Here is a 5,882-nt window from a genome sequence, read left to right on the forward strand (position 1 = left end):
AGATTGCAAGGAAAGCTAACAGGAACAAAAAGTAGCATAGTTTTATCCGATGTTGTTGGTAAGTATAAGAATGAAATAAGACATATTAAGTCTTGATTAAGATAAGGAATTTTAACTCAGTGGAATTGTGCATTGACTATGGGAGGGGCGTGAGGGGAGGGAAGGGGAGGAAAGGAACATGATTTTTGGAATTCTGGAAAAATACTCTAAATTAATTCATTAAATAAAAATTTTAAAAGAGAAAGAATTTTAAGAAGGTGTCTCTGGGACTGCAGGTAAGAGAGTTCTGTGCATGAAATGAGAACTTGGAAGAAGGGAAGCAGAAATGTTCTGATATTTGGTCATGGTCTTCTGAGGGTTGCTCTCTGGCTGCTGCTGAAGAGAGACTCAACTCAGACCTTGCTCTCTGATGGTGATAGGGGAGAGAGAACTCTAAACTATCTTAAAGGGGTTTTCTACTTTCCTGACCATGGGAATTCATCTTGAAGGAAGAAGCTGTCAAATCTGCTGTGTTGGAGAAGGGGTTTTGAGGGAAGTAAGATAGGCCAGTTTGCCTAAACTCTGGGAGACATCTCAGAACTACACTTTGATCAGTTAGCCTCTGCCATATTAAGCTAACTGACTCTATTTACTTTGAGACATTGTTAACAAATTAAGTTATTGAATAAGGATTATAGATTAGGCTTTAGTCAGATAGCGTGTTTTATGGGTTCTAGGTAGTGGTAAGAAGTTCAAGTAGCTTCAAGAAACAGAAGGCTTTGCCATGAGGCAAATGTAAGCAAATGGGTGGATATTTAGTTCCCTTTAGTGTTAAGACTTTCCTTGTTACTAATCCTTATACTTATATATGTTAAATATAAATAAGTAGATTTTATATAATTATTTTGTAATCATCAAGCAAAGTATTCAAAACAGCATGCTCCTCGATAACATCATTTCTAATCCTAATACTCCATGAGGAAAGGAAAACCTAAGATCGGATAGGATCTTGGCTTGAGTTAGAAGGGATGATGAAGGCAGATTACTCTGTTCCTATTTTTGTATTTGTGCTTGCTCTGAAGAAGAGAAACACTTTACACAGTGGAAGTGAGGGAACAAAAAATGACTAGTAGGCAGTTGGTTACCAAGATATATTAGCTCATAAGATAAAGCCTAGTTTTACTTAATGAATTCAAGTCACCTTACCCAAATTTCATCAAATTTCTCTAGGACTGACTAAGTGACTAGGCTGACTTTAGCCATCTTCAATCACTCATATTATTCTCTATCTTGAGTTTTCAAATGTTTTTAGAGAACTTGGAACTCTTCCTGTTTCATTTCATTTCAGTATACATGCTATACTCCACTCACTCACTCACTTCCCCTAAATGAGGGAACTCAGATTCTGAAAGAAATAGCAGATGCTGTAGTGGAATTGCTGTGGTGATACTGGAAATATCAAGTGAAAAAGGAAATCTTTGACAAGATTCAAAAATGGAAAATGTCCTTTAAAAAAAAGAAAATGGAAGAGTGAAGAAAAACGAATCTACAGAGTAGGCCAATAAAGTTATTTTAAATTCCTGGGAAAATTCTAGAATGAGTCTTTCAAGTGGTGTATGGAAAAAAACTATAAAAGAATGTATATATTTTAAAAATTCAACATAACTTAATGAAGAAGACTTCATTCTAATCTGTTGTTTTTTTCTTGTTTCTTGCTTTTATAAAATCACTAAATGTATAGATTAGGGAAATATTATAAATATAATTTAGCTAGATATCAAATCTTTTGATAAAATATCTCAATATTTTATGGAAAGATGAAAAATTAAAAAATTGTGTAGATAGCTTTTACAAAGAGCAATATCAACATAACAGGCCTAAAATGGAATATCTGTACTTATTCCTATATTTTGTTTTATTACATTTTAATCAATGACTTGGATAAAAGCATAAATATTTGTCATTGTTCAGTCATTTTTAGTCCTCTGACTCTTTGTGATCTCATTTGGAATTGTCTTTTTTTTTTTTAGATTGGAAAATAATTTCAATTTATTGAAAATCCACCAACTCTGAATTAGTCTGGAAACATTAAGCAGCTTATTCTTTAGCCGCATGGTCCTTTTTGCGTGGTCCCATAAAAGGTTTCTTCTCCTCCACAGTCTGGAAGTGACCATGGTCAAATTTGGAGGTGGTATCAATAAATTTCAAGTCAATCTTCTCCAGGGCATGACTCTTGGTCTGTACCAACAGAGACTTCCACAGGGTGAGGACACGTTTCTTGATCCCAACAACACAGCCTTTGAGCATGATAAAGTCATTGGTCACTTCACCATAGTGAACAAAGCCTCCCAGAGGGTTGATGCTCTTGTCAGACAGGATATAATCAGTTGATGCGTTGTTTTTGATCAGTTTGCCATCCTTGATCTGGTAGCCCTGACCAATCTTATAGATCTTTTTGTTGATCTCGGTGTGATGATGGTAGCCCTTCTGACATGCTGGAGCCACAGAGAAGGCCACACGGGCAGGATGCCAAGCTCCAATACAGGCCACTTTATGCAGGCCTCTGTGAGTTTTGGGGGGCAGTTTCTTTGTATGCCAGCGGCTGGTGACACCTTTGCTTCTCACGGGCCCAGTCCAGTTTCTCAGACACATTGCCACCATTCACCTGGATCTCCATGAGGTGAGACTTCTTTTGTCTCAGAGGGAGCAGGCGCATCTGGGTGTGAGCAATGACTCGGATGACCTGGCAGTATTTCTTCATGCTGTTGAAGTCTTGCTCCAGCTGCTTCCTGTTATCATCATTCTGCCATTTCTTGCAGTACTTGGTGAAAGCCTTCTTCTTGGACTTATGCCAGTTCTTATAGAATCGCCTCTTGCACTCATCACTGATGTGTTCAGCAAAGATAGTCTTGAAGCTCCGGAGGCCTCTGGGGGTTTGCACATAGCCTATGATACCCACAATGGCCATGGGGGAGGGGGGGAGGTGTCTCCACAATGGTGACAGCCTCAAAAACTTCCTTCTTGTTCACCTTTGAGCCAGGTCTGTCCATCTCTCAAACTATGTGGGTCATGCCTGCCTTATAGCCCAGAAAGGCTGTCAGATGGATAGGCTTGCTGGGATCATCTTTAGGGAAGCTCTTCACCTTTCCACGGTGCCTGCTGCTTCGCTTTCGAGGCAAGAAGCCCAGAGACCCATGCCTGGGAGTGGAGAACTTCCGGTGAGGCATAATGCTACCACCTCTGAGTTGAGCAGGAAGAGTCATTTGGAATTATCTTGACAAAGATACTGGAGTAGTTTGCCACTTATCTCTCCAGATAATTTTACAGGTGAGCACACAGAGGCCAACAGGGTTAAATGACTTGTCTAAGAGTCACCCAACTAGAAAGTATTGAAGGCTATATTTGAACTCAGAAAGATGAATCTTCCTGACTCCAGGTCCAGTACTCTATCCACTGCTCCCTCTTAACTGCCCCATAGATATTATGCTCCTCAATTTTTCAGATGCCACATATATGGAAGGATAACTAAAACAGTGAATGGGAAAATTAGGAACTAAAAGACAAACTAGAGCAATTAGACGAAATCTACCAAGATGGGATTTAATAAAAATTAATGTTTGTCAAACTTTTTCACTTTGAAAAAAAATAAATCAGACACAATAAAGAATTGTGGAATAATTAAATCATTTGAGTAATTAGCATTTCAACCTTTAATCATTGTTTAAATCTTAGTGAGAGAGTTTCCTATACATTTTAATTATGACATATGAGATTGATGATTTATGCCAGTACAGATTGGCTTGATCAAAATTCAGTTCCAAGTTATTATGGTGCCTAGTAATATCATTTTGTTACCTTATTTTCAACATAGTCTTATGGATAAAAGTATGTAATTTAGTGCCTTTTCTATGGTTGTTCCTCATACCTGAGATGTATCTCCTCCTCAAATCTATGTCTTAGACTCTTGTTTCTTTCTTTTCTTAATCTACTACATCCTCCTCATCCTTCCAGTGCCTTATTTCCCAAAACTACTTTGTATGTATAATATGCACATTTTCTCTCTTTATAGGACAAACAAGACTGTTTCTCCTTTGATCCTTTATCTCCAAAAACTATAAAAGTACATGGTGTGTACTTTTCTCAATATTGCTTGTGTTGTGCTTGTGGATATAATTTTTTATTATTCGGTAGTAGTTACTCTACAGCCATTACTTTGTTCCCCAAAGGATAAAAGAGCTCAAAAAGACCTCAAATGCCATATGATTTCATCCTTTATACCAGAAGAAAAGATGTCTCTGAAAAGTTAAATGACTTGCCCAAATTCACATAGGTTGTAAATAGTAGAACAAAAATTCAGAATCAAATTTTTTTACTCAAAATTCCAAATATTTGCCATTATCATGTATTGCACTTAGAAAGAGAATTAATTCTGAAGCACACTATAAGCTTTCTTACTTTTAACACCTATCAGCTAAAGACAGATAATTAAGGAAAATAAACTAAAAAATATAAAATCAGAGAATGGAGCAGGTAATTTTCCAAAATTATACAGACATTTCCCAAAAACTTATGGAAAGTATTACTAATATTAAGAATCAAGGATAATGTTGCTAAAAGATATTCAAGTGAAATAACTGGAAAATGACTCATAGAGATGACTGTTACCAATACCCAATCCCACAGCATTCTGAAATATGGAAAACTAATCATGCAGCTATATGTATGGGGGTTGATGTTCCTATGCTGGTAAGGCCTAATTATTCCCTCTCCAACCTTTATGTGGATTGGATAACTATTCCGCAACCCCTCCCTTGGTTCTCCCCTTGTATACAGCTTTCTCTCCTGGAACTCCTCCTCTCACAAAGACTTGATTTTCCTCTCAAATCAAGTCTAGGAAAACAATGACAAGAAATTATGTAGGCCCTAATTCCTGAACACTTTATATTAGCCCATATTTCCCCAGCCAAAGGTCTAGTAATAGAGACTATAATATTTTATATAATATACTAGTGAAATCTATTTAGACTACTTTTTTGCCCTGCAAAAGGTGAGACTTAATGTTTGTTTGTTTTTAATTTTATTTAATTAGTCAGTTTAGAATGTTATTTCTTGGCTACACGAATCATATTCTTTCCCTTCCCTCCCCCATCTCTTCTCATAGCCAATGCGCAATTCCATTGGGTTTTACATGTGTCCTTGAACAAACCCCATTTTCATGTTGTTGATGTTTGCACTAGGATGATCATTTAGAGTCTACATCTCTAATCATATCTCCCTTGACCCATGTAATCAAGCAATTGTTTTTCTTCTGTGTTTCTGCTCCCAAAATTTTTCCTATGAATGTGGATAGTGTTCTTTCTTGTAAATCATTCTGAGTTTTTCAGGATCACTGCATTGCCACTAATGGAAAAGTCCATTACATTAGATTGTACCACAGTATATCAGAGACTTAATATTTGATATTTGATATATGAATGGATCATTTTATGCTTTGCATTCCAGATTCCATTCCAGATAAATTAATTTGCATCTGGTAAAGGATGTAAGCAATGCATTTGCTTATGAAAATGCCATGAAAGCTCATGAGCTGAGAGCAGAGACAATGAATTTGCTTGAATGGTGTAGCTTCATCCTTTATCCACTCATTTTCATAGACCAGTTGGAAAACCTTGAAGTTTAAAAAAATTAGGAAACATGGAACCCTAGAGTTTCTTGGTGATTATTAGCCAAATGGTCATTACTTGTTTATAGTCTAGCCTGGAGAGGTAAAGATTTGGAAAAATATACTGAATAAATAGTCTACAAAAGTTAAGATGAGGTCTCTCAGACAGAGGGTAATTGCAGGAGGCATGAAAAGGTTTAGAAAAATGATGTGGTTAGCAGAATAATTAATTAACTAGGGT

At 36.6% G+C, this 5,882-nt stretch overlaps 1 pseudogene; it reads right to left on the reverse strand.

Annotated features, from left to right (window-relative positions):
• Positions 1–2,076: 2,076 nt before the first annotated feature.
• Positions 2,077–3,244, reverse strand: LOC100010157 (60S ribosomal protein L3-like; annotated as a pseudogene).
• Between the last annotated feature and the right edge of the window lie 2,638 nt (positions 3,245–5,882).

This window comes from Monodelphis domestica, chromosome 1 (genome assembly GCF_027887165.1).
Source record: "Monodelphis domestica isolate mMonDom1 chromosome 1, mMonDom1.pri, whole genome shotgun sequence".
Lineage (NCBI taxonomy): Eukaryota > Metazoa > Chordata > Mammalia > Didelphimorphia > Didelphidae > Monodelphis > Monodelphis domestica.